This window comes from Protopterus annectens, chromosome 6.part0 (assembly GCF_019279795.1).
Source record: "Protopterus annectens isolate FY-2018-M chromosome 6.part0, PAN1.0, whole genome shotgun sequence".
Lineage (NCBI taxonomy): Eukaryota > Metazoa > Chordata > Ceratodontiformes > Protopteridae > Protopterus > Protopterus annectens.
Window position 1 is genome coordinate 1,941,009,275 of NC_056737.1, and position 27,962 is coordinate 1,941,037,236.

General features: G+C 39.3%; 1 protein-coding gene across 3 annotated transcripts in view; it reads right to left on the minus strand.

The window, feature by feature from the left end:
* The window catches only part of DNAJC10 (DnaJ heat shock protein family (Hsp40) member C10), a 646,899-nt gene extending 619,811 nt beyond the window's left edge, over positions 1 to 27,088 (minus strand). For all 3 annotated transcript variants that reach the window (XM_044075252.1, XM_044075253.1, XM_044075251.1), the window contains exons 1-2: positions 26,798 to 27,088; positions 4,719 to 4,965 (exon numbers count right to left, since the gene is read on the minus strand). The gene's annotated coding sequence lies outside the window, so the exon portion shown is untranslated. The remainder of the gene's footprint in view (positions 1 to 4,718; positions 4,966 to 26,797) is intronic.
* Between the last annotated feature and the right edge of the window lie 874 nt (positions 27,089 to 27,962).

The window sequence follows — 27,962 nt, forward strand, 5'->3', positions numbered from 1 at the left end:
GTAAACTGGTCCAGGATATTGGAAATGATAAATTCCAGAACATGTTGGGCCTGTACATTGGTGCTTGAATAGTTTTCCCAGTTGATGGAAGGGTAGTTGAAGTCATAGTGGGGGTCAGAGTAAACTGGTCCAGGATATTGGAAATGATAAATTCCAGAACATGTTGGGCCTGTACATTGGTGCTTGAATAGTTTTCCCAGTTGATGGAAGGGTAGTTGAAGTCACCCAGTATGAGAGTATTGGGTTGGACCTTGATAGATTTCAGGGTGCTTAGGAAGTTGGCGTGCGAGTCTAGGGACATGTTTGGGGTTCTGTAGCAGGCTATGACTTGTATCGCCGTGTTACTCAGTGTCAGTTGTACCTGAAGTATCTCGGATGCAGTATGCTGGACTACCAGTCTACAGGTGTGCATATCCATTAAGAATATGGAGACACCACCGCCTTTGGAGCTTCCAGACGCATTCTGAGGCTGAAAGGTATGGAATGAGCCTGGGAGCACAGGGGTGCTTTCTGCCTCTTTAAACCAGGTCTCCATTACAGCACAGACGTAACATTCTCCATTTTGAGGAGCTCTTCGAGTGAGTACATCTAGAGATTGAGACTTCTAGTATTGAGCAGCATGACCCTTAGACTGCATTTGTTTGTAGCTGTTATGGTGGAATTTCAGTCTTTGGAACACTGAGTAAAAAAGGCACTATAGGGGTGGCAAGAGCCTTAGCCCTTACCTGGAATCCCAGGGGTGACACACGTAGGCCATCTCTGGCAAAGCATCAAGATCTGTCAGTCATGCCTTCCCAGGCAGACATATACTGGATCGCTTTAGAACAACACCAGAAACTTAGCCAATTGTTCAAGTCAATCATTTTCTGCTCGTACTGTGGTATCATTCTGGGTGACGGTAGAATACTGCTCAGGGCTATGGTCATACCTGCCTGGGCCAAACAATCTGAGAGTTCCATCACATCTCTTTTCATGTAGTCCAGGGAGGTACATCTCAGGTCATTCACACCCACATGGACAATGACCGAGTCATATTTGTACTTGTTGTGGAGTGACCTGAGAGCATGTGTTATGTGGCGGATCCTGGCACCTGATAAGACAACTGACTGTCACCTTCTCCTTGTTCAACCTAGTGAGTGGGACATCAGTGTGCCTCACAACCGAGTCTCCTATGATTAGTGTTTTGCCTTAAAGGCTTAGGTTGAGGGGCACACTGTGTTTGGAGCTATGTGTTCTGGGGTTTGTGTTGTATTGTGGTGGTAGAGTGCATTTCTGTCTCTGGGGTATCTGTTGTTTGGGTACATTTTTATTGACAGCCTCCGCGAAGGTGGTTGTGATGGTTGGTGTTTTGGAGGGCAGTGTGTTCTATGTAGTGAGTTGCAGGTGTTGAACTTCTCCTCTTGACCAACTAGTCCAGTCTTGGTTGGAGCATGCACTGCTCCCATTTTGGTGATATAAGTGCATCTCTCACAGGTATGAGTGTTGGGAGGTAAGAGGAGAGGGTTGCCTGTGTACATTAGACAATTGCCACACTGTCTCAGAATGCCCAAGTGCACCAGGTTAGCAGGAGAAAGCACAGGAAATTGCCCTACAATCATAACAGGAGGAGTGGTCATAACTAATAAGTACTGGTGCTGCTACTGCATCGGAACAGCTAGTGCTGATAGCACCTAAGTGTGCTACTGTATATGCTACGAAAGCCTGTTAAAATCCTAGCCAATTACGCTAACTGAAGTGCAAGAAGTAAAATAACAAGCTCGTTCTAAGGGGAAAATTGAAGAGCAGACTTTCTGGCACTGGTAATAGTATACCTCAGCTGAGCACTGCTGCACGGTGTGCAAACATGGGCTTTTAATCCAGAAAGTTGAAAGGGTGGACAAAAAAAAATGCTCAAATGGCCAATAAACTACAATTTCTGGCCCAGAAACCACTCCTCTTGTGGTAGATAGGCTACCTAGTGCTTACCACTCCCACTGATAAGCTAGAAGGCTTCCCACCAACGCAGAAAGGTCTGGGGGCTCATAAACGTAAACAGTCCTGGATAGAGCAAATCTGTATCTGGTCTAGACTAGTTACAGGAAAGGCAGGAAACGAGCTTGGAACTTTTTTTTTTTTTGCAAAAAAGCAGTTAGAATAGTAGCAAAAACACTTTGAATGCAGTACAAGCTAGCACACAAGTGTGTAAGCAATATTAAGGCAATTACAGTTTAAATAATTGCAGATAAATTAAAAAAATGACAATGCAGAGAGCAGTAAATTATGAAAAAATCAAAATGGAGTAAAGAGATGCTCTAAGTACCTCCCTCAGCAATATGTCAACAATCATAACTTACTGAATTGACAGATTCATTTTTTTCCATGTATTTTCCATTTCAAAGTATTGACATTTACTCAAGCAATTCTGCTACATGCTATTCACTACTGTTTTGTTTCTGAAGCATTTTCAGTTCCTAGCACTACTTACTTCCCCCATCACTGTGGTCTTCACTGTGAAGGTAATAGTCTCACACCTTCCATTTAAGGATATGTAGCTTAATTTTTCGTCATATCTAGCAAGCCCTCTTCCAACTGCTTTCTATCCTTTATAAAACTTAGCCCACCTCCTAAGGTAGGTCTAACTCTTAATTTCCATTTTTGGTCAATTGCCTTTTCTGGCTGCAAACAAAATTAAAGCTTACAACACCTTCTAGTGTCCTGACATTCTGGCTCCTCTTCTCCAACTTAGCAGCTTGATCTCCTTAGGAATTTCCAGTTGGTCACACAGCATCTGCCCTACGGCAACTTGCACTACATCTTTAAACTCCATCAGCTCTGAACAATATTAGAAAATATGGCCCAATTTCCTCTTTCGCTCTCCACATACCTCCAACAGTTACTTTGGACCAGAGAGAAGTCATGTGCAATCTAGTCAAGTTATAAAATATCTAAGTACTCTGATGCAAACATCCAAAACTGCCTTGATTCAGTTAAATATTTTGAAGCCTTGCACATTGCTTTCTTCCAGTATGTAGGGATTGCACACCCCCCACACCCCCCCCCGACACACACATGCAACACTGTTAAATATTTTCTTCCGTATCATTCTTTAGGGTCTTATCCCACAACTGCCCGATTTTATGGTTACACCATACAACCATGGTGACTTGTATTTCAAGTGCCCGTTGTTATTTTTATTCTTTCCTCCTCTACACTTAGACTTAACTACTAAGCTTCAAGGCTTTTGTTTTTAATAAAGTCATAGATTTACAGGCTATACTAGATTCTTGATCCAGTGTACCATTTGCACTCTAGCCACATAATTGAAAGCCAAATGTATCATAACGTGAATACTAGGACTACAGAATTAGTTAATTTGCATATAGTCGGGTCTCTTTCCCATAAGAGTTTGATGGGCCAGCCTTTGGGTGTACTTATAATTGTCCATCCAGTCATCCATGTTGCACTTAAAGAGTCAGGGAACTGCTATGTTTTAAATCTAGAGGGACGTCTACGTCATAAAATAGGCACTCTCTTTGACAGCCATCATGGTATGCTAGTGGGTCCTACTAAGAGATCTGAACTTCTATCGCAATATTAAGTGGGCGCTTAGGCTGGTAGTTTTGTGGATGTGAAAGAAGTTGTACAGGACTGAATCCTTGACTCTGTATGCTACGGACAGATCCCCTTTTAAAAAGATAACAGAATATGGGGGGGGGGGGGTGATGAAGCTTTAAATCTGCCAGGGAAGCTGAAGGTGGACATACCCATGACTGCCTTAGTGACAAAACTCAGTTGTGTTTTGCACTGGGTTATGTTGTACTTGGATAATTATACTCCCCAATAGCAGGTAGACATTGCAATGCCCTCACATCAGGGATTTGGAAAACCTCACGTCATCATCAAAAAAATTCTCAACAGATATCTGGATGACAGTTTCCACTAAATGGCCCACACATAGGTGACAAGCTTCACAGGCCATGAGATGGTTGATTGAAGCCCAATTCAGATGCACAATAAGGTACTCCGGGGTATGCAGGTACAGATATTACTGCACTCCAAGGGGCAACATGAAGTAATAGTCCAACAAGAGAATGCCCCACAACATGTCCGAGTGCGTGGCAGTATCTTTACAATATGCATCCTGTTATGTCACATTACTTACATATGTTGTGCAACACACATCACTTCAGACAAGACTCTCGAGACAAGGCCTTCCTCGTATATGTAGGCAAGGTCAAGGCTACAAAATCTGAAACTCAAATAGGGAGAAAGAAGAAATCAAAATGAAATGTTTACAGTAAAGATGAGGAAACCTTCATGTTAAAAAGAATTACAGTGAATGTAAGAATACTAATAGAGAAGGGTTCTTTTAGTAAGGCGATACTGAGGAAAAGATTTTTACAAAATTAATTTTGTGCATAAAAAAAAAAATTAAAAGCATTGCATCAGCTTTTATAAACAGGTCTAACTCCTGAACAGCTTTAGTAGGTCAAATTGCATAAAGTGGATGATGCAAGCAACCAAACTGCTTAAAACATTTTTCCATAGTCCCTTTCTTTAGAATTCAGTCTAGATAGCAAAAAATTATTTATAACAAATGGAAAGTGACACAAACAGTAAATTTCAGGAGGCACAATGTTTGTGACGTAAAAGGAATGTGTGCAAGTCCCAGAGGTGGCCTCACTACCCTTGGTCAAGTGTAAACTGGATCAGGTTTCAAATTTATCATATACACTTACTTGGTCTTCATTCGGTCAGTCACTGTTCTCTGCAAGGAAGAACCGTCAATGTAGTTTCAACTTGTGCAGACGCAATGAACTAAAGGTTTACAACTTTTAATTTTTCTCTACAGTTTTCACAAAGTAAGTCAATGTCCCCATAAAAGGGTACGCATCTTCTTTATGTGGAAAGTTGAAGCTTAGACCAATTCACTTCATCAGGTTAGTGCTCTGCTCCATCTCAAGTCAACAGTTAAATTCCAAGAGGCTGCAAGGGTGAAAAAGAAAACAGAACTTAATACTGAGGCAGCAGTAACTGTGAAGTCCGCTGCTGATTATAATGAACGGTTTTGACACACAGTTGAAGAAATTAGTGGGGCACTAATAAGATATACACTTACAAAAGTGCAAATATCATCAAGTTAAATATCATCAAGTTAAAACACATGCAGCCAAACAGGCCTGTTTTCTTAACGAGCTTTGGACACATTTCATTAGTACTTTAATTGGGAAGTAAACTGGTCATGATTAGTTCACCAGTGAAAAGCTGTCTATGCAGTTATCTGATACAAAACACTATTATGATGACTTTCTGAAGAGACTTTCAGTAAACATGCTGGCAGTACGGACTTCAAGTTGAACATTAAATGTAATGGTTTAGATAAAAAAAAAAATTTGCACCAACATCTGAGTAGTGAAGGTAGGCTATACGCATCTTTAAACAAGACAAAGGTTGAATGTGTAGCTTCAGTAAACACCAATGTAGGAGGAACAAGGGCACAAGATGAGGTGTGGGCATACACCAATGTACCAGAAATAAGGGCACACTCCTATGTAGCAGGAGCGAGGGCACAGGTTGAGGCGTGGGCAGACACCAATATAGTAGGAGCGTGGGCAGAGTAGGAGGCATGGACAGACACAGATATAGCAGGAGCAAGGGCACAGGTTGAGGCGTGGGCAGACACCAATGTAGTAGGAGCGAGGGCACAGGTTGAGGCATGGGCATGGATCAATGTAACAGGAGCGAGAGCACAGGTTGAGGCATGGGCATACACCAATGTACCAGAAATGAGGGCACACTCCTATGTACCAGGAGCAAGGGCACAGGTTGAGGCATGAGCATACACCAGTGTAGCAGGAGTGTGGGCATAGTATGAGGCGTGGAGAGACACCGATGTAGCAGGAGCAAGGGCACAGGCTGAGGCGTGGGCATACACCAATGTAGCAGGAGTGAGGGCACAGGCCGAGGCGTGGGTAGGCACCCATGTAGCAGGAGTGAGGGCACAGGCCGAGGCATGGGCATACATCAATGTAGCAGGACCAAAGGCACAGTGTGAGGTGTGAGCATACACCAATGTAGCAGGAACAAGGGCATAGGCTGAGGAGTGGGCATACACCACTGCATCAGAAATGAGGACGCAGGTTGAGGCGTGGGCATATACCACTGTAGCAAAAATGAGGGCACAGGATGAGGCTTGGGCATACAACAATGTAGCATGAACAAAGGCATGAGACGAGGATTGGAGGATCACTTCAGAATTTGAATTAAACCTCCAGATGACTCATACAGAATGGTTTGACTATGATCGAACACAGGACTATAACGAACCTTTAGGGCAACCAAAGCAATGTCAATGTCAGATGCTACACCTTATGGAGGAATTATTTGATCAAAGGTGTTTCCAACCTTGGAGTGGCGCAACAAAGTTGCTTCAAAGTCAAAGACAGTAGCTGACCAATCAGGTAAAGGAAAGAGTCACCCAAAAGTGATGCAAGTATGTGAGGAGGTACTCTTGAAATGCTGAAGATGTAGTCACTCAGCAATGATTTTAAAGCACACAGAATGGGAGTTCTGTATTGCGTGCACAGAGACCAGATAGCCAGGTGTAGATGCTTAATGATCAGACCAATGCCTGGAGACACACAGTAGAATACTAAATGCTCACAACTAGTCTCCATAAAAGAAGTATGACCACAGCTGTGCACAGTTAGTGCCATCCTTCATAAGTCCCAAGATGAATGACCGACTCCAGTATCATGCCTAAAAAGAGGGACAAGGAGACTTTCCTAAAACACCATCAACATCAGACACACCTCAGAGCCCCAGACAGAGGCTTCCACTCAGAGAAGGACTTCAACAGGTGGGTATAGCCACAACCCAGTAAGACAAATCCTACTTGGACTCTCAGATGCTCTCCAAAGTGCCTCAGAAAAAGCCTGTCACAATGATACATGAGGAGGTAGGAGGAAACAGTACTCTGCAAACTAAAAAATAAACATGATAAATTCAAACTAGGACTCTGAGCAAGTTAACTAATCAGATAGCATTTGCAGTCACCAAGGAGAAGGCACACACGTGCCTAGTAGGCTTACCTAGCTAACAAATAAAAAAATAAAGAAAGAAATATCAGTGTAAACCACTGAAACAGATATACAATTACTATGCAAGAAAAGCTCACCAATCCAGGAGTGGAGCTTTTGACTTGGTATGAAAAGCAAAGCTATACGTGAATATAAATAAAAATCAGTGTTTAAGCACTGTCACAAAGCATAGTCTTTAATAACAGTATGTGCATTATCTATGTATTTGTGTGTGCATTACAAAAGTAATTGTTTCGTAAGTACTACATTATGTAATGTGCCCACAAATAGTACATTAAGTAGTTGTGTTTCATGAATTAACCTGTAGTCTACAACTTTGTGACTGTACTGCCATGTAATTCGACTTAACAACAAACCCACTAAAAATTACACAGGAATTCACTTTGCTTTAAGAGATGCATTGTTATGCCTCGCCTTACACACGTTTTCCAGTCAAGGCAGTAATTTCACAAAAATATCACACACGCTGTACGACACACTGTTTGCTAACCCTAGGATGGTCAATATCCTGTAGATTGCAGAGCTTTACTGTTGTTACGAGTACAAAGAAATAATTTAAGACCTCACATTACAACTTCCTGCTACCCTTAATCATGCCCTTGTATCCTTCGCACTACTACCGTCCAGTCACTACATAATTAAGACTTAATTCAAGACCTAGTTTCCAGGATTTATGTTAGTACCCTTTGACAATGCCAGAGCACTAGATACTGAGATAACTTCATTTTTTTCTCTGTAATAATGCCACTGACTGATTTGCTTAGATGTAATTCCTTCAGCAGCAATGACATTTTCAGGCAGGCAGTCTCCATACAACAAAAATTTTCATTTTCCTCCTAGGGGATATTTCTACAGCATAAGCACCAAACAGATACTTCAATAAAATGAGCTACTTCATTGTGTGGAATGCTTGGGTTCAGAAAACACATGCCACTAAATAAACCTCAATTTAGCATTAACACCTACAAACTAAGTGAACATTTAGACTTAAACAGCACTGCAAGACAGGTCAGGAATTATATTGTTGTGCAGAAAAAGATAGACATAGCAGAGCAAACAGCTTCAGTCCATTTGTCTGGAACCATTGTTTTAAGAATTGACCCACAACATTAGCAACCCATGGCACAGCTAAGCAGTGGGAGGCTGTAGTTAGATTTGCAAGTTCTCCTTCAAACAAGGGAGATGTGTGGCATTGCAGACAGGTTCTACTGTGCCCAAAACATACCTGCTGTCCCCAGCAACTGTAAGACACAGTCCAATGAATGCTTAGACTGGCAAACAATGGTTTGGGACAACACTTGCAAAAGATGAAGTGTCCACGGAGCACATTTGGATTACCAAAAATGTGAGAAGTGTGAGCCACAATGTGAAATACCAGTCTACTTCCCAAATGCTTAGCACCTACAAAGAAGCCAAAAACTAGCATCTGGTATGAGGTACAATGGTATTCTGAAGCTCAAACCAGATGACAACATCCAGTATAGCAGCAAAATATGGCCAAGTAAATGCAAGTGCTCAAAAGCCTGAAAAACTGGTACAAAAAACAGTTTCTTCTACTAAACATAAATGTGTTCAACATCTCTAATTTTCTTATCTATAAAAGGTGGTAATTGTGCAACAGATAAATAAACCAACTCCCATATGTATTTCAGTAGGTTCACCAGGGTAGTGCACTGATCTCAGTGGACTATATGCAGGCACAGCTCAGGAGAACAGGATCACATAAGAGATTAACAAAACATATTTACGGATGAAAAAATATTCTACAACATTTAATTCAATAAGGAATTAATATCACAACATGGATGGAAAATGGTCTGATGAATTGTACCATTATGAATACAGATGTTATTTATCCAAAGCAGACAGTGATCCGCTTTTCTGAGGAGAAATTTCCATGACAAACTACCACCACCATTTAACAAACAGAAACCAGCAACTCTACCACCAACACTTGCATTTAAGCTAATATTACTCAAGTCAAAGTTGCAAGCAATTATTTTTTTAAGTTTTTAGTTTTACTGTTTACTCAGAAGTCCTTCTTCCCTTTTCACATCCAAAAAAATATGTCCCAGTAGACAAACTGCAATGATTTACATAGGTTCATAGGAGGGTACTATAGAGCTTTTACAAGCCTAGCCATGTTAATCCCAAGTATCCTCATTCTTTTTGGGTAGTTCACAGAACAAATTTATAAACAGAGTGGGTCTGTGATCAATACCAGCTACCCCTGCCAATGAGGGACATGGATGCCACCCCATGGTTGAATTTGCAGTCTCCCATCCAATTATCTGTGTTGCATTTGAATACGGTCAGTGAGTAGCTCCGTTTTATGTGAATATAGGTCTATTCCAGAGAAGCAGCAATCTCAAAGACATATCCATCTCTCCACCATGTTTTGCTAATGTCACAAGCTAGGTTAAGAAATCTAGAGTGAGTGAATCTTGTGCCATTTGACTTGCGGATGTGCAGCATTTCCATTAGGGCAGCGTTGGCGATTACCCTATGGGCCAGGCACAAGTCACTTTTCAGTGGCCTAAAAGATGCAGCGTAAAGTGACAGGGCTTTCAGCCTGTCCATGTAGGTCATGGTTTGGAGTTCCCATATTTTCTTAGTGAGAAACCTCTGTGGTCTCTCCAGCTACTGCAGGTATCTGGTGAGGTGCATGCAAAAGGGAGCATTACACTCTACTAGTGGTCTGATGAGGGTTGAGTACAAGGGAGTCAATAACATTCCTTGACTTGAATGCTATGCCCCTGCTTATGGAGGTGTGCAACGTAGACAGTTTTCCTTACCATGGAGGAAACTCGGTGGTCAAAGTTCAAATTGCTATTAACCTGTGTTCCCAAGTCTCCCACCACTGGGTTGGACCTCAGGGGGGTGCTGTCAATATTGTAATTTGTATGGAATTCCATTTTGCCAGCAGGGGACAATAATGCATTTTTTTTGCATTTGGTTTTAGATCGTGGCTTTAGCACCAATCATTTGTTTGGGTTAGCCCTTCTTTTAATATGTTAACATGGTTGCAGACTGGGAGCAATCTTTGAATCCCCCAATCATCAGCTAACCTGGTGAACCATAAACCATCTACTTTGGCCTGGAATTCTGAGAACTAGATGCCAAACAGTAAGGGGCTCAGGACAGACCCTGTGCTACTCCCACCGGCAATGAGTTTACTGGGGGAGGTGAGGTCACCAATTTTGACAAGAGTGTTTTCTGTCAGTGAGCCTACAGATCTACAGTTCCCCGGGTCAGTTGATGGCCCCACCTTGTGCAGGAGGATTACCGTTGCTGTTCCCCATTCTGCAGGAACATAGCCAGTTCTCAAGCTATGATTAAAGAGAACGCCAAGTGAATCTACTAGGTCTTGTTTTAGATTGTTTAATAAACAACCTGGGATATTACCTGGTCCCATTCAGATCATATTTTCGACTGCCGAGATGACCTGTCCTCTAGGTCCTTTGTCAGGTATGCTTTGAGATATCTTGAAATGTGAACATTTGGGTAACATTGCATGATTGTTTGATTTTTTACTGGATTAGGTTTATTTTATATTAGTTTAAGTAGGATTTTTATATGTCCAGCATTTGAGAATGTTGGTTTTAATTTAGTGGGTAATATTTGATTGATCATGTATACATTTTTTACTTGCAGTCTTGTTATTTATGGTATACTCCCTTTAAATGTTAATTAGTTTTAACATGTGTTTGTAAAGAGAAATGTATATATAGGTGTGGTGTTGTTTGCTCTGTTTGTCTGAAGAAGTTCGGCCATCAGTTGAACGAAAAGCTTTGTGGAAATAAACTGTTGCTTAACAAGTTTGACTTCAGTTCTGCTCTTGCCTGAAGTTCCTTTGGAGATTTCTTGGTGTGTGTTCCAGTGTGCCTTGTGGATTTAACTGGAGTTTCTTTGGTATACCTAGTTTGTGATGCTTTGGGATATGGTAGGTGGGGACAGAGGAGTGAACTTTGTGCTGAATCCGTCAGCTAGCAGGTTGGCAATATCTTCCCGTGTAGTACAAGTGATCTCATCTACAACCAGTTTGGTACAAACCTGGGCATTCCGTTTTAGACTTTTGACATAGTTAAAGAATGCCTTATGATTAGCCTTGGCTAAGGATGCAATTTTAGTTTTGCAATTTGCTTTAGAAGATTTTACAAGATTTCTGATTTTCTTGTTTAGGCTTAGGAGGGAACTTTTCTTTTGAAGAGTGATATCCCTTTTGCTTTTGGACAACAGTTTCTCTTGCTATATAATCTGTTTATACTTGTCCACCATGGTATCTTGTTTTTACGGGAAGACCTGGTTTTGATCCGGTCAGGTACAGCAGAGTTTATACAGGAGCTTAAGTGTTGGTACAGGGCATTTGCGTACACATCTGCATAGTGACCATTGATGTCTGTGATTGCAGGTGGTATGAAGCTATTTATATCATTGCTTAGTAGGCTCTAGTTAGCTTTGGTAAAATTTTTTATAATTTTTTTGTTCCTGTGATGGTGTCAGTTCCAGCAGTTACTTCAAACGAGACTGATTTGTGGTCTGACCTGACCATGGAGTGCATCATGCATGAGGAAGTAAAGTACTATGTCTAGAACACTGGAGCCCCTAGAGGGAATGCAGACTATCTGTTCCAGAGCATTTGTGTTACAGTCCAGGAACCTCTGGACGAGCATGTTTTTGCTTGTTAAGTTCCCCAGTGTATAAAGGATTGCCGAATTCTCCCATGAGTAACGTGTTGGGCTGTATGGTGAGGGATTCCAGTAAATCGAGGTAGGCAGTGTGCTTATCCTGGTTCATGATGGGGGATCTACAGATAACAATGATGTGGTATGGCACTTTCTCAACAGTTAACTGGACATGGAGTAGTTCGACAGAGTCATGCTGTTTAACCAGTCTCGAAGTGTATTTGGTTTTAATGAAGATGGATACACCTCCACCATGGTTCTCACACACTCGTTCTGAGGTCTGAACGTGTGGAAGGTATTGTAGCCTTGCACAGTCTGGGTGCTCTCAGCAGCCTTGAGCCATGTATTAACTGCACAAATATCAGCATCCTCTAAGGTGAGGAGTTCTTCCAGGGAGTGCAGTTTTGTGTTTAAACTCTTAGCATTAAAGCAGCATGACCCAGAGTTTGACTCAATTAGATTTTGTTACGTTGTAAAATTTGTTGTTTTGACATTGCCTAAAATGGGCACTACGGGGAAGGCAAGGGCCTTTGCCAGTATCAGAAAGCCTGGGGGACAGGTGCAGACCATCTCTAGCAAAGCAGCAAGGTCTGTTTACCATATCCTCATAGGCTGCCAGATACTGGATCCCCCTGGACTGACACCAGAAGTGGAGACAATTGTTGAAGTCAATCATTTTTTGTTTACATTGTGGCATCATCCTGGATGAGGGTAGGATACTGCCTACGGCTATGGACATACCTGTCTGGGACACAAATCAATGAGATTTGTCATGTCTCTCCATCTAGTCCAGAGAGGTACGTCTCAGGTTATTCACTCCAAGACTGACTATGACAAGAGTCATTAGTGTACTTTTTAAGTGACTTCAGTGCATGTTTGATTTGTGTTTGATTTGTCGGATCCTGGCACGTGACAGGCAGCTGACCATGACCTTCTCCTTGTCCAGTCTGGTGAGGAGGACATTTGTGTGTGTCTTACTATGGAATCACATATCACCAAGACATATGTTTGCCTTGAGGGCTTAAGACACGAGTGTGCGAGTGTGTGTGTGGTTTCTTTTTGCTTATTAGCGAGTGTGGATGGTGCGTATTTGGGAGGTCTCTCTTCTGTTAGTGAGTACCTCCACATATGTGGGTTTATGTACTGTGACCTTATTTTGTGTGAGAGGGGAGGTCTGCATGAGAGGTGAAGCATGTGTGATGTCTAGTTTGTTTACATGAGAGAATTGACCCAAATACCACAGTGTACGTGCATCTCTCACATAACATCCGCGGTGGTGCAGCGGTAGCGTTGTTGTCTCACAGCAAGAGGTTCTCCCATTCGATTCTCGGCTGGATTGCGGGGAGTGCTTGCTGTGTGGAGTTTGCATGTCCTCCCCACGGTTGGGTGGGCGTTCGAAAGACATGCGTAAATGGGCGTGCCTTCACTGAAGGTTGGACGTCGAGCTGGCACCTTGGCGTTCATAAAAAATCTGCCAATCATTAGTGGACCGGAGTTCCGCAGTGGCGACCCCTAACCGGGAAAAGCCAAAAGACAAACAACAACAACTTGCATCTTTCACATAGTTTGCTTTAGAAGTAAATGGTTGTCAGTATACTAGAGGCAATTGCTACATTGCCTCAAGATGCCCATATCAAATCAAGCTGGCAGGAGAAATGATGGGAAACTGCCCATCCATTGTGACAGGATTTTTCTGAATGTGGAATTTGGGAAGGAAGTGGGCTAGCTGGACTTATAGTCACAAACAGTAAAAATGAAGCAGTAATTCAATTAAATGCAGTTAAAGTGCAGTGCTGGCCTAAAATATACTTACTTTTCTGTTTTTTTCAGTGTTTGCCTTAGATTTCAGTGCTGATGCACTTCAAACTTCTGGCTAAAGTTTCCAAACACTGAGCAGCTCTGGTAAACTGTGCATGAACCTACACAAACGCAAGGCTTGTATGCAGGCAAATTTAAACAGTTTTAAACACAACTACCAATGGGAAACCCCCAAACTGAGCCTTTCTCTAGCAATCCCCAATTCAGAAAGTTCCTGAGCTACAAACTTCTGCCACAAGGTACAGGGAGGCCCCTTAATGCAAGATGACTGATTTAAGAGCACAGTGATACCAAACAGTCTAGATACAAATGGTTTGAATTTACCCTATGCTAGGTAAGGCAAGGAAACACAATTTCTAGATGGGAAGGAGTAAGGGAGTCACTTAAAGGTCAAACAGAGTGTTTAGTAATACACTATTTCGATGACCTGCAGTACTACCACCCTCTGCACAAACTGGCAGCTCTTTGAGTAGCTGTGAACAGGGGAGATTATGGACAGCATTTCCTATACAGGATTTTAAACCGGAGAGGTTTGCTTATATGCAAGCACTGGGACCCACATCTGCACAGGGTTTTTATACAAGCAGGATGAAAGGCTTTTCTAAAGTGAAACCCTCAGGCCAATCAGATAAAACACAATAAGCTATTGGATGGATTGAATTTGCCTCTTTTGAAAAATAATACTTTAAACACCAGGGGGATTGAATTGTGAAGTTAATTGGGAATATCCGCTTGAATTGTTTTAGTTATTTAGATTGTTTTTCAGATGCTATTTGTTACTCCTTGAAGGTCTTGTGATATTTGTTATTTCTTGAAGGTCTTGACCGAGGCGCTAGAGAAGATTAAACCTAAAGCCTGTTGTGTGGTTTAATGCAGTTTCTTTTATTGTGTTTGTTTTTTGTTTGTGGTTGACTTTATTTATGGCTACAGATCCTTTATTCAATATTCCCAGTGTTTTTTGGGAAAAAATTGGCTCTTCATTGAGTTCAGGTTGTTTATTGCAAAGTACTATGAAACAATATGTGCACCCCATTTCTGGTTCGCCAAATGAAGTGCAGTCTGGCAATGGTAATGAATTTCAATTTCAGACCTACGGGCATTGTCAGCTGAGATTGTAACTAAAGATAGTGCTGTTCGTCTTGATGGGCTTTTGAGCAGCATGAAAAAGATAAGCTGAAAATGCCAGTCTCTCTCTTTCTAAAAAAACAACTAAAAACTAAACTAAAGTTTCTTTATTATATTTCCAAGGAATAATAAAAATGTAAGTTTGGTTTGCCTTCCAATATTACAAAAACAATGCACGGCAATAGATATGAAATATGAACAATTTTACTTTGACCACCCTCCCCAACAAATTTATAACATTTTTGGAGGAGGTTTCAAATTCTTGTTACTTCTGCTGCAATTTACCCCACTTCAGCTTTTGATTACATAAAGTGGGAGACTTTGTAGAATTACTAGCATCCATTTTAAAGTAAGGAATGGTACACAACTTCTGTTCAGACTCCATAATAAAACACAACACATATACAGGTTTAAACCTGCTACCCAGGATAATGAAATAACCCCACCTGGTTATAATATTTTGAGGGCAGACCGCAAAACAAAAAAGGGTGGTGGGGTGGCAATATTATATAAATCCGGCCTACAACTAACTCCATTTGATGCACAATTACCTTCACTTGGGAACACACATTCTGATCACAAAACTTCAGATCAATATTTCCAAATCAAAGCTATCTATATTATATGCTTTTACCTTCCCCCTGGTAATATCAACTCCCTTGAAAATATTCTTGGCTGGCTCTCTACTTACTACCCACAAGGAAACCATAGTGCTGGGCGACTTCAATATAGACTGGAATAGCTGTACCTCTGCCAAGCCAACTTCCCATATAAACCTATATGGCTTCTCCCAAACCATTACCACCCCTACCAGGATCAATAAACCTAATAACAAAGAAAGCACCTTAGACCGGATCCTAATAAACAGTCACCCCTCATATATAAAGAAGGAATCCTTCCTGACGACATCAGTGACCACTCACTCACTTATATCATCAGGCATATGATCAATATTCCCAACCCTACCAGTTGCAAAACTTCTTGGTCCAACAGAAAGTTTAACCCAGAAAACTTCCAAACAGAACTTGAGGCTTGTGACTGGTCACCCCTAAAATATCTCCAACTCGAGGAAGCAGTGTCCTGCTTCACCTCCAAATTCTTGCAAATACTGAACTATCATGCCCCTACTTGCTCTATTAGAATTAGAAATAAACCTGCACCTTGGCTCACTAAAGAGACTATGCAAAAGATCCTAACTCGAAATAAAAGCTGGGCTAAATGCAGAACTACAAAAAACTTTATAGATCAGATATTTAGACAGCTAAGAAATGCCACTAAAAAATCAATACTTCTCGATAAAAAAAACCACTTTTACTTTCACCTTCAACAATCTCACCAACACAAACCACAAAAGTTCTGGTTAGGTATTAATAGACTTCTACGTCCAGCGCACTCTAAAACGTCTACCCCATCAGACACTCCTAGCGATAATCCCAAGCATATAGCAGATGCCTTTAATACCTTCTTTACTGATGCTATCCAATCTCTAGCCAACTCCCTACCTCCTGCCTACACAAACTTACCGCCCAACACTAATACCTTAGCTCCTGCATTCCATTTACAACCAGTTCCTACATCCCTCATCTGCTCCCTTCTTCAAAAACTCAAGCCATGCAATCCCTCCGCTGATGGTCTCCCAGCAGAATATCTGCTGCTGCTCAGCAAAGGCACTAGCCTATCCAATCTCTATCCTAATAAATAGAACCATTAAGGAAGGAACTATCCCAACCCTCTGGAAAACCTCCCATATGATCCCACTTCACAAAGGCGGCAACTCAACTGAACTTTCAAACTTTTGCCCAATAGCCTTACTTTCTCCTTTAGCAAATATCGTGGAAAAATGTATCCACCGCTAACTTCTTGATCACCTACTCCAAAACAACTTACTTGCTGACTGCCAACATGGTTTTAGGCCATTCCATAGCACTACCACTGCCCTCCTATCCTTTAGTGACTGCATCAACAAATACCGTAACAATAATACTTTATCCTCTGCACTCTTTGACCTCTCAAAAGCCTTTGATATGGTTAATCATTAGCTTCTTTTAAATATACTTGAATCCTTCTCACTTGACACACAGGCATTACAGTTGTTCAAGTCCTACCTAGACAATAGGCAGCAGGCTGTGCTCTGGGACAATATTCTTTCTAAGCATCTCCCTATTTCCCTTGGTGTCCCTCAAGGCTCTATTCTAGGCCCTCTTCTATTCGCAATTTTCATCAATGATCTAATGACAGCAATTCCTCAAGCGACCTGCATACAATATGCTGATGATTCTACTTTATTATGTTCTGCCACTACCTCATCTGAACTCTAATCCCTCACCCAAAGTGTGTTTAATATTGTTGAAAACTGGTTCCAACGTCACTGCCTTCTCCTGAATCCCAAAAAACTAAATTACTGCTCTTTACTCCTACACAAAAATCTTCCACAATAAAATTCACAGTTACATCTAATAATGGCAGTGTCATATCACCTGACCCAACAACTAAACTCTTGGGAATAACCATTGACCACAACCTTAACTTTGACACTCACATTAACACCACTATAAAAGCAGTCAACAGAAAACTCGGCTCTCTTTACAAAATTAAACCTTTCTTTACTCCTCTAGCCAGAACTACTATTGCCCAAACCCATCTCATTTCCACCCTCCTCTATGCCTCACCCATCTATACTAATCTATCCAAAAATAACCTCAACAAACTGGCAAGTGCCTACAACAGCATTGCCACTAGCACCCCTTCTAGAACCCACCATTCTCATAACCTTAAACAGCTAGGATGGCTGGAGCTACCCAATCAACTTCTAATACATCAACTTACTATCACCCACAAGTCCCTCTATCATCCTAGTAATACCCCAACTCTCACTAGCCTTATCATTCCCTACAAAAATCTTACAACTCTACAAACAATCTACTAGTATCTATGCACAAATCCAATAATAAGTCAGGGGATTCACTGTTCTCAAACACCGTGGGGAAAGCCTGGAACCTTCTTCCTACTGTACTTACATCCCTCACTTCGACAACTCTTCAAAAAGCGACTCAAATAATACCTTAAAACTCACTGGCTATGCCCATATACTTATCCAGACTAATAATTCACTGCCTCCTTTTGTCCACTGTACTCACTTATCACATCTTTAGCCTCAATGATAATGATCTGTAAGATACTTACAGTTTGTTTGCTTTTTTTTTTAGTCCTTCTCATGAACCTCTGCAGATCACAAACTTCCTTTGCAAGATTACTACTGTAAGAGTCATGTCTCTCGTTTTTCTTTTCGATTGTATATGTAAGTAAAATTATTACCATACTCCTATGTAAAATTGCCTTTTAGCTTAAAATTTGAGTGTACTCATTTTAATATTATCTGTTTAGCGGAGCTTAGCTCCCCGGGCCTCTATTGAAAATGGACATACATCCAGTTAGACTAGCCCGGTCCACATGTAAAATAAATAAAATATACATATGCATGCACACTATACTAATATACATCTGTTATTATCACTAGTAAGCCAAAAAGTACTGATAAGGACAAAATTCTGACAATGTTTCAATGAAGTTGTAGGTCTGCTTTTCGTGGTAGGCATCACAATTTTAGTAGTCTCTTGTCTGATATACAAATTTGTTTCATTACATTTTAACACAAAAAGTCAGAGTTCCACAGATATACATCTGCAAATCTAGGTAGCAAATGCAGAGCTATAAGACTATAAACAGGTAATGTTGCGTTAAGGGGGTGAGTACAGGACTTCTCCTTGAGGTGAGGAATGTGTTACTTCTGTAAAATATACATATCAAGGGCTGGCAATTCAAAATTAAAAAAAAAAAAATGGGACTCTCACATTCCCTTACATTTTTTCATAAAAGCTGCCTATTCAGTCTCTCAAAAGAAACCATACAAAACTCCCTGTACTAAAAAATAATAGTGGCTAGCAAACTTCAACAATGAAATGCACTGGAGTCTCTAACGGAAAAACATAGCAGCTTCGGTATCCAAATCTCTGGAAAGAAATGCTATAAATAGTCAAAAAGTAGCTCAAGTAATAACTCCAGCTGGCTGTCACCAAAATTTAGACTGCATTTGCTTTTCATTGTTGTGGAGAATCAACAAACTGGTTACCAGACTATCATTTTTGCAAAATCACTCACACAGACACATACCTCCATAAAGAAGGACTATTTTTCAGCCATGACCTAGGCCAAAGTAGCAGAAAGAAAAATATGACAGGACGTATACAATTTTATATAATTACAATCATTATATAAAGTAACCATCAATAATAATATCACACAAACAAGAATTCAAATACGTCTACAGTGGTTTCACAAGCAACATTTCACACAAATCAAGAACGTTTTCTGATTCTGTCAAGTTTATTAAAATTGATTTACATTTCTAGTATAAAGTATGTCTGTAAAGATACCATGTTCTGTAGCGCTTCAAGCCTGCAAACAGCTGTTAAGATGTGTTCATAGTTTCATGAGAAATAACCATGCCTTTTTATTGGGAGCAACAACATAATTTAAGAAACAAGAGGTGGAACAGTTGCATCTTCAAAAAAATCTTAAAGGATATACAAAATATTTACAAATTGCTACATACATAACTGACATTTGACTTGTAGGTTATTACTTCTGACATAAATTACACTTGTAAGAAAAGGTGTCAGTGACTTTTATAATTTAGTGTAACTATAGCCATTTGCCTGTAAGGCACTTTATTCTCTGTTTCAACAAATACTTTTCCTGATAATTTGTAGCATATCATTCCAAAATGTAGATGACAATTGGAGGTGGTGCTAAGTTTAAATACGACTTGCATTAAATATAGAGATGTATGTATGCCTAGGCTGTTCCCTATAATCTTGAGGATTTTGCTAGGGACATGAAACTGTTTCAGACATAATGCCACATTATCAGGTGCCACCAACAGGTCTATATAGCCATTAGAAGACAAATTGTAAATCAATTTATCCTTCTCAATTAAAACCAGGCGAAGACATATAGTGAATCAATTTGTTATCCTTCTCAACTATAGTGAGCATCATCTGCTCTCTCAGGGCCTTATTCTACATCTTTCTGCTTTTACTCTGATAGGAATATATTGTAAAATTTAATATTATATTGTACAGAACGAATGTATCCTGTTAGTTAATATGCATGTCAAAGTCTCTTCTATGGAAATTGTATGTCAAAAGTCTGCCCTTAAAACTATGTTTTGTAAAAAATTGTTCTCTTGGAGCTTTTCTCCCTGGGCCTCCACTGAAAATGGACTTGTAATCCAGTTGGACTCTCCCGGTCAACAAATGTAAAACAAAACAAAAAAATAAATAAATAATAAATTAGGCTGGTAATATTTGAAAACAAGGGTGCGAATGGAGAGATAAGTCAGCAAGCAAAGGAGAGTAGCATTGCTGGAAATGAATTTATCCAGAAGTCTTGTTAAATACCTTCATGAGGTGGACCCTACATTTCACAAAATCTTACCAAAACAACACTGATATATAGACTATATTTTATATAGTATATAACATATACAGAAGTAGGTTAAAAAAAAAAAAATAGCTGGGTCTTCCCGAGATAAAAAAAAGTGCCCAATCCTGGTAGGTGCGCTGTTGCCAGGACTGGAAAAAATGACAGTGTAGAATCTGCAAGACATGGAAACATTCATGCAATGGGGCTAGGCCAGTCCCAGGTGGAGGATGCCCCCCTTGTTGGAGAAGGTAGTTCTAGTCCACACAAATCATAAAAACTGGTATTTCAAAAAAGAACCATAAAGATAATAGAGTGTACTATTGAGGATAAGACAGAAATTATGTATTGTTACTATTATGCAAGAAGCCCAGAATTTCCTGACAGAAGATATACAAAAATGTTGAGAGAAATTAGAGGAAAGAAAAATACTGCCACAAGAAAAAAACTGTCAGAAGCTTCAAATAAAAATTTGTGTTCATTAACGCAAGAGATCTGTGAAAAACATAATATAGACCAAGAAACCTTGGACTGTTTAGAAAAAGAAGTGACTAAGTGCTAAAACATAAAGAACAAAACCGTGAGACTTTTGAAAGGTATAAAAAAGAAATACGGGCATGGGAAAAAGAGAGATCTGATATGGTGCGATATTTACGGAAAGGTGAAAGAGAAATTACGCAATATAAAAGGCAGTCCCAAAGATAATCGAAGAGAAATACAGGCAAAGGCATCCAAATACGGAAAATTTCATAACAAGAAAATAAGATCACAAAGAGGGAAAGTAGAACAGAAGATTAGTAAAATAAAAGTTATAAAATCAGAAGATGAAGTTATGGAATACTTGTGAAGTGAAGGATTTAGTGTAGAAAATCCAACACTGGTTATATCACATCATGATGGAACAATGAGTCCCCACGTAAGGAGAAGCAGGAGACATCTGAAGAAATATGGACATGGGAATGAAAGAGAGATCTGATATGTTGCAACATCTGTGCAAAAGAGAAAGAAAAACTAATACAAAAAGAGCAGCACCAAAGACATTTGAAGAGAAATACAGGGAAAGGCACCTAGACATGGAAAATTTTACAAAAAAATAAAAAAAAGAGGAAAAGTAAAACATAAGATTAGTAAAGGAGAAGTTAAAGAAATAGAGACTGAGATTATGATTTACCTGTGAAGGGATTTAGTGTAGAAAAATCAAACTCAAATAACATCACAGCAGGATACAGCAATGTATACCCAAATTAAGTAGACATCAGTGGAGCAGGAAACATCTGATCAGTTGCCACATGAATCTTCCCCAGGAAACCAGTACAAACGTTCAGGTGGAGTTACACAGCAAGGGAAGGAACAGGAAACTGTGACAACTCAGACGCAGTCAAGGATGTGGAGTGATAGCCCAGCAAGTTCCCATATGAAACAGCAACAGATGACACAAGATGAAACTGAAGAGAATGTGGCACAGGAAGATGCTCTGGAACTTTTTATAGAATGCGTGCAGGAAATGGAGAACAAAAAAAAACGCGCCCTCAGTTTAGAAGAAAATGATCTAAGAGAAGAGTTGCTTAATTTAAATTGAGATGTACAGACATATTAAGAGCAAAGAAATAAATAGACTACAGAAATTCAATAAGAAATAGACTACAGAAATTCAATAAAACCCCAAAAGTTAGAAGTTTGATAAATCAAATCAACACAGTAATTAGAACTGTCCATAGAGATTCATTCAATATGACAGAAACAAATAGGACATATTACTCTGCAACTAAATTAACAGATAAAAGTGTTACTACAAAAATACAGGGTAGTAAGAGAAAGGAAGGGGAGAAATCAAAAGCCATCATGGAAGTATCAAACAGAGAAAACTAAAAAGCAATTAAGACAACGAACAGAGAAAACTAAAAAGCAATTAAGACAAGTGTCACTATAAGAGGAGTACAGATAAAACAAAAATACACAGAAACATAGATGTGATAAAACCAATGTGCAGTATTAAACAGATCAGAATCTATCATGCACTATCACAAACAAACTAAAAATATCAGCACAGACAAAGGAAGGGGAGAAATCAAAAGCCATCATGGAAGTATCGAACAGAGAAAACTAAAAAGCAATTAAGACAAGTGTCACTGTAAGAGGAGTACAGAACAGAGAACAGATCAAACAAAAATACACAGAAACATAGATGTGATAAAACCAATGTGCAGTATTAAACAGATCAGAATCTATCATGCACTATCGCAAACAAACTAAAAATATCAGCACAGGCAGAAAAACGTAAAGGATATGCAGACAAATATAAAGGAAAAGTACAACATAAAGTGTTATACAGAATTGAGTAGCAAGGCAAAATTAATTGAAACACCACCAAAAAAAGAAGGAGGAGATACATTTTATATAAATATTTATGAAGATCCTGTGGAACATAGCAAATATGTTGAATGGATAGAAGTAGTAAAAGAAAGAATAAGAAGTTCAAAGGTACAGGACATGAAATGGGATAAAGTAATGGCTAAAGAAATTGAAACAAAGTTAAGATAAGCTCCTAATTGGAAAACTCCAGGCCCACATGCAGTACCTAACTTCTGGTTAAAAGTATCAACATCTTTACATGAAGATTTAACCATGAGTAAGAACTATTTATATGCGCACCCTGGTCAAACACCAGTCTGGGTTATCAAAAGGAAAAATAAAACTCCCCCCTTAAGAGTGAACCTGCAAGCTATCCAAAAAAAAATGATAGATCAATAGCTTGCCTTCCAAAGACATATAAACTATACATTGGAATTGATGCTGACAGAGTTTAGAGTCATTTAGAAAAAATTCATTCAATCAATCACAGCACTACAATGAAAGGGTAATAAAAGAAAGTCATATGGATCAAAGGATCACTTGCTGACAGAGTTTAGAGTCATTTAGAAGAAAATTCATTCAATCAATCACAGCACTACAATGAAAGGGTAATAAAAGAAAGTCATATGGATCAAAGGATCACTTGCTGTTAAAGTCATAATGGAGAACTGTAAAAATGGGAAGGATCCAAGTATGGCATGTATAGACTACAAAAAAGTATCTGACAGTATCCCACATTGAAGAATAAAAGAATGCTTAAAAATGTAAAAGATATACTCTACACTGATTGATTAAATTACAGCAACCATGCGACAGTGACAAATCACTCTGCAGTCAAGGCATGACAAAGGGCAAATTATTACTAAATGCAAACGGGGATATTCCAGGGTGACTGTCAACACTCCTCTTTTGTCTTGCCCTTAAAACCCATTAAGCTGTCTACTTAGCAGATTAACTTATGGCTACAATTTGGGTCCTAGAACACAACAAAGTGTAAAGACTTATTTTCTTTTTGTAAATGATTTAAAATTGTATAGTTCATCAGATGTGGAACTGAAAGCACAACTGCAATGGTCAAAACATTTTCAGATGATGTAAGAATGGCATTTGAGCTTGATAAATGTGCAAAAGCAACCTTTAAAAGCAGGAAATTTGTAGCACCAAGAAAATATCAGTTTGAGACAGAAATGTGACATAAAAGAACTTGAGAAAGAAGGAGTGCATAAATATTTGGCAACTGATGAAAGATCAACAATAAAACATGAACAAATCTAAAGAACTTGAGAAAGAAGGAGTGCATAAATATTTGGCAACTGATGAAAGATCAACAATAAAACATGAACAAATCTAAATAAAACTTAGTAAGGAATATTTTAGAAGACTTTAATATTGAAAACAGCATTGACATATAGGAACAAAATGCAAGTTATAAACCAATCTGTACTTCCTGTTCTAATTTACAGCTTTGGAGTGAGTGATTCCACCAATGGCCCCAAAAGGTGTTGGATATGTTCGACAGGAAAACAAGAAAGATGCTTCATGCTCAAATGATTTACAAAAATCAGTGCATACCAGGACTATATATTCCCCGTTCTGAAAGTATAGGCCTCCTTGAAATTGATTACATGTATAGATCTCCAATCGTGGGACTGCACATATACCTGCTGACCTCACAAGACCCATATTGAAAGTTTTGAAAGATGAGGAGAATAAGTCTAAGACTTCCCTGCTTACTTTAGCAGAAGCATATCAATGTCAAGCGGGAATGGAAATCAAACCAGAAGAAGAAGAAGATAAAAATGAGGCAGGAACTGAATATGCTATAAAACAAAAGAAAGACTATAAGGTGAAGGATCAGATGAAAAGGCAATAAAATGTGGAACATGCATAAATATAGTTGCTAGTATAGAAAACTCTTGGAATAACCTCATGTTGATCACGGTCAAATGCAGGAATGGTTAAGGAGAGGTGAATTTAAACCAAAAGACAAACAGTTAATATTGGGAGCACAAGATAGTGGACTATGTACACACTGACTTACAAAGTCCATTGAACATGTGGTAGAGACAGACAAATACAGGTTTTGTAAAACAGAATTGAAAACAGCTGAACATCTTGTTGCATGTTGGCTGTGATATACTAATAGCAGAAGGACTGTATACTGAAAGGCATAATAATGTGGCAAGACTGTTGCATAGGGGACTGTGCAAACATAATACTAAGTAGCTGAAAAACACTGGAAACATGAGCCACAAAGCATTACAGAAAATGATGAAGTTTATAGCACATGGATCACCCATTACCAACTCTTCAAAACACAGATGCGAGAAAACCAGACATAGTGGTCCGTGAAAATAAGACAAAAGTAGCACTGATCATTGAAATTGCTACACCCAAGTGACTACAGTGCCTCATGTACAGAGAGACACACAAAGTCATAAAATATGACATCTGCAGGCAGAAACAAGGGTAATGTGGAAGAAGTATACCCAGACAGTTCCAACATTAGTAAGAGCAACAGGTCTTATAAAAAAAAATTTTACAATCATATTTGGATACATTACCGATACATGTAAATCTGTACAAATTGCAGAAGAAGTCATTCCTGGGCACACTGTGGGTGCTGCAGGAGTACTTCTAGCTAACATCACATACTGAAACAATAGTAATTTCATGAACTTTAAAATCACACATTGACTTAGAAATAGGGTCCGTTCCCATCATGGTATTAGAAATCCAAAACACTTGGAGAAATTAAAAAAAAAAAAAAAAAGAAAAGTAACCATGGTTGTGAGTTTTTGTATAAAAGCAGATTTTCACTCTTGGGAAAGGGAGGGGGAGATTGTAATTAAAATTCAAGCAGGGTCTGCTTCTTTTCTTTTGAAACTTGCACACGGTCTGTGCCTACTTTATAAGCAGGTGTCTCACTACAATTCCCCCCAAAAAAACACAAATTTAAAACAATGTATCAAACCATTACCAGACAAATCCAATTCTAAAAAAAGGAGCAAAAATATCTATCATGGGATACTCAGGCCTGAATGACTTCATAGGGTACTTCCCTAGCTGACATAAGCGTCATACTCATAGCTCTCAACCTCCCACTGCCAAAATGATGAACACTGCCTGTTACAATGTCGAACAAATGGGCAAAATGCAGAACACTTTCTGACAACTTTATCTAGGAAGGTCATAGGATGGTTAAAGTGTGGCACTTTCTATCTATGAAGTCCTTTTGATGAATTAATATGATTCAGTTATCTTTATTATAGACATCACAAAAAAAAAAAAAATGTGACACAGATGCTACCAATGGGGAAATTGGAGGAAATGGAACTTTTAAGACCCCAAATGAGGAACATTCCTCCTAGTGAGGCATATAATAAAAGCGCCTCCAAGGCAAATTTGCTTTAAATATGCTATTATAAATAATCACTGGATTTAAAAAAATCCATGCAACATGCCTCTCAACTTCTACCTCAGGAATCAGCAGCAACGTCAAAACATGTCTGAGACTCAACACTAAAGACTTTTTTTTTTCAGTAATGGCACTATTCATTTAGAACTTGCACAAACGTGTGTGAAAGTGCACATCTTTATTAAAAGACTTCAGACTCCTCAATGTCCCCAAATAAAATCAATCACGATTTTTACTGTAACAACAAAAGCCAAAAATCAGGAACTGCAAGCGAGCTACAAACAGTGATTACCCAGCAGAAAAAGCTTCACCATCCATGTAAAACTATTAGTTCTTCAGCATCACCTGTGTTTAATATTACATTCCTATACTGGTTATGAAACATTAAAAGTGCAATTACCACTGACACTCCAAACTGAATATTGTGTTGCATAACCGACCCCACATTTGATCAGTCTTGGTAAGATACTACAGTAATGCAAGCTTATTGTATGCTGTGGTTGAATAGCACTTTTATACAGAATTGTAAACAGTCACTGTTGTTATATTTGAAAATTGCAAAGAATACCACCAATGTACAAATTACTATGGCTGTCTCTCTGAAGGATTTGAATGTTACAAAAGAAAATAAAGTTTTTGGGAAAGATGTGCAATTACATTTTCATTCAAGCACACAATGACACTGCCAGTAAAGACGCATGTCTATATGTCAACAACAGCCGATCGCAAAATAACTTAATACAACTTCTTTCACTACAGCGGAGTTGTACTCAGGAGAATGGAAAGTACAGAAAATAACGCAATCAAGAAGTTTCTTAACAAATTCATTAATGACTTACCTTTATAATATGTCACAATCCAATTACTTCAAATTTGCATTTAAAATAAATGGGACAGTAATCTGGTTTAACACAAAATCATATTACAAATATACTCGAGGAGCATCCGGTTTTAAAATCCTGGTACACACACCGGTATTCTCTTCCTCACTTTTTCCAGCAACAGTAGTAATAAGTACTGCCCCATCTGCTACCTCGCGTCTTGGTAATGGAACGCCACGTTCCCATACGCTAAAAAACTCCAAGCCAATCAACAACAGCTTTGCGTTCTCGCGAAAAGTTGCTACAAACATTCTTGTGCTGAAGATGTTGACCTGCTGTTTGTGTAGTTTCTTAATACCAAGCTGAAATATTTTTTTCACCCTTTGTTTTAAACATTCCCGCGGTGGCTGTGTACTGTAGGATGTGGTCGCGCCTTGAATGAACGAGGCAGTTTAGCTACGAATATGTAATGCTTTGTTTGTTTAAAAATGTATTGTTCCTCACTCCTCATCATCAGTAGACCAACTTGACTGAGAAAATGTGTATCAAACCACAGGATGCGTCTTAGAATTATTAGTAGTATATTTCTGACACGTAAGAGAAAAGTGTAATTATTTATTTAAAGTTTATTTATTAAAATATTACGCTATTTTGACTACAATTGTAATGCTGGCAGGGTAGAAGCAGCTTGATGCTTGGGCTGCCAACCCCCTGCCAACCCCCCCCCCCGCCAAAAAGGGTTTACCCGCGTACCTGTCAACCTCTTAAGTCCAAGAAATCTGGGCAAAGCCAAATATGAGGGTCAGATAACACTGTCTTAAAAATGTGTGCATATTTTAAATATTGCTCTTATAAACTTAGAAAGTTGCAAGAATAACAGGTTTTGTGTTGATATGTATTTTCTGAAGGATATGAAGTAATAGGTTAATAGGTGTGTACTAGGTTAATGGACCTGGAGCCTTTACACGCCTAGCCTATAGAAGTGCCCTGGCATCATGCCGCCCGATGTTAGTTCCCAATGCCTCTATCAAGTAGAGCCACTGCAGTGATCCCTGGGGTGAACTTTCTATTTCCCATCCACTCATCAAGAGTTCTCTTGAAGAGGGCCAGTGAAGTGCTCTGCTTGACATGTATGGGAAGTCTATTGCAAAGCATGGGGAGGGAACCTGTCCCTCCAGCATGT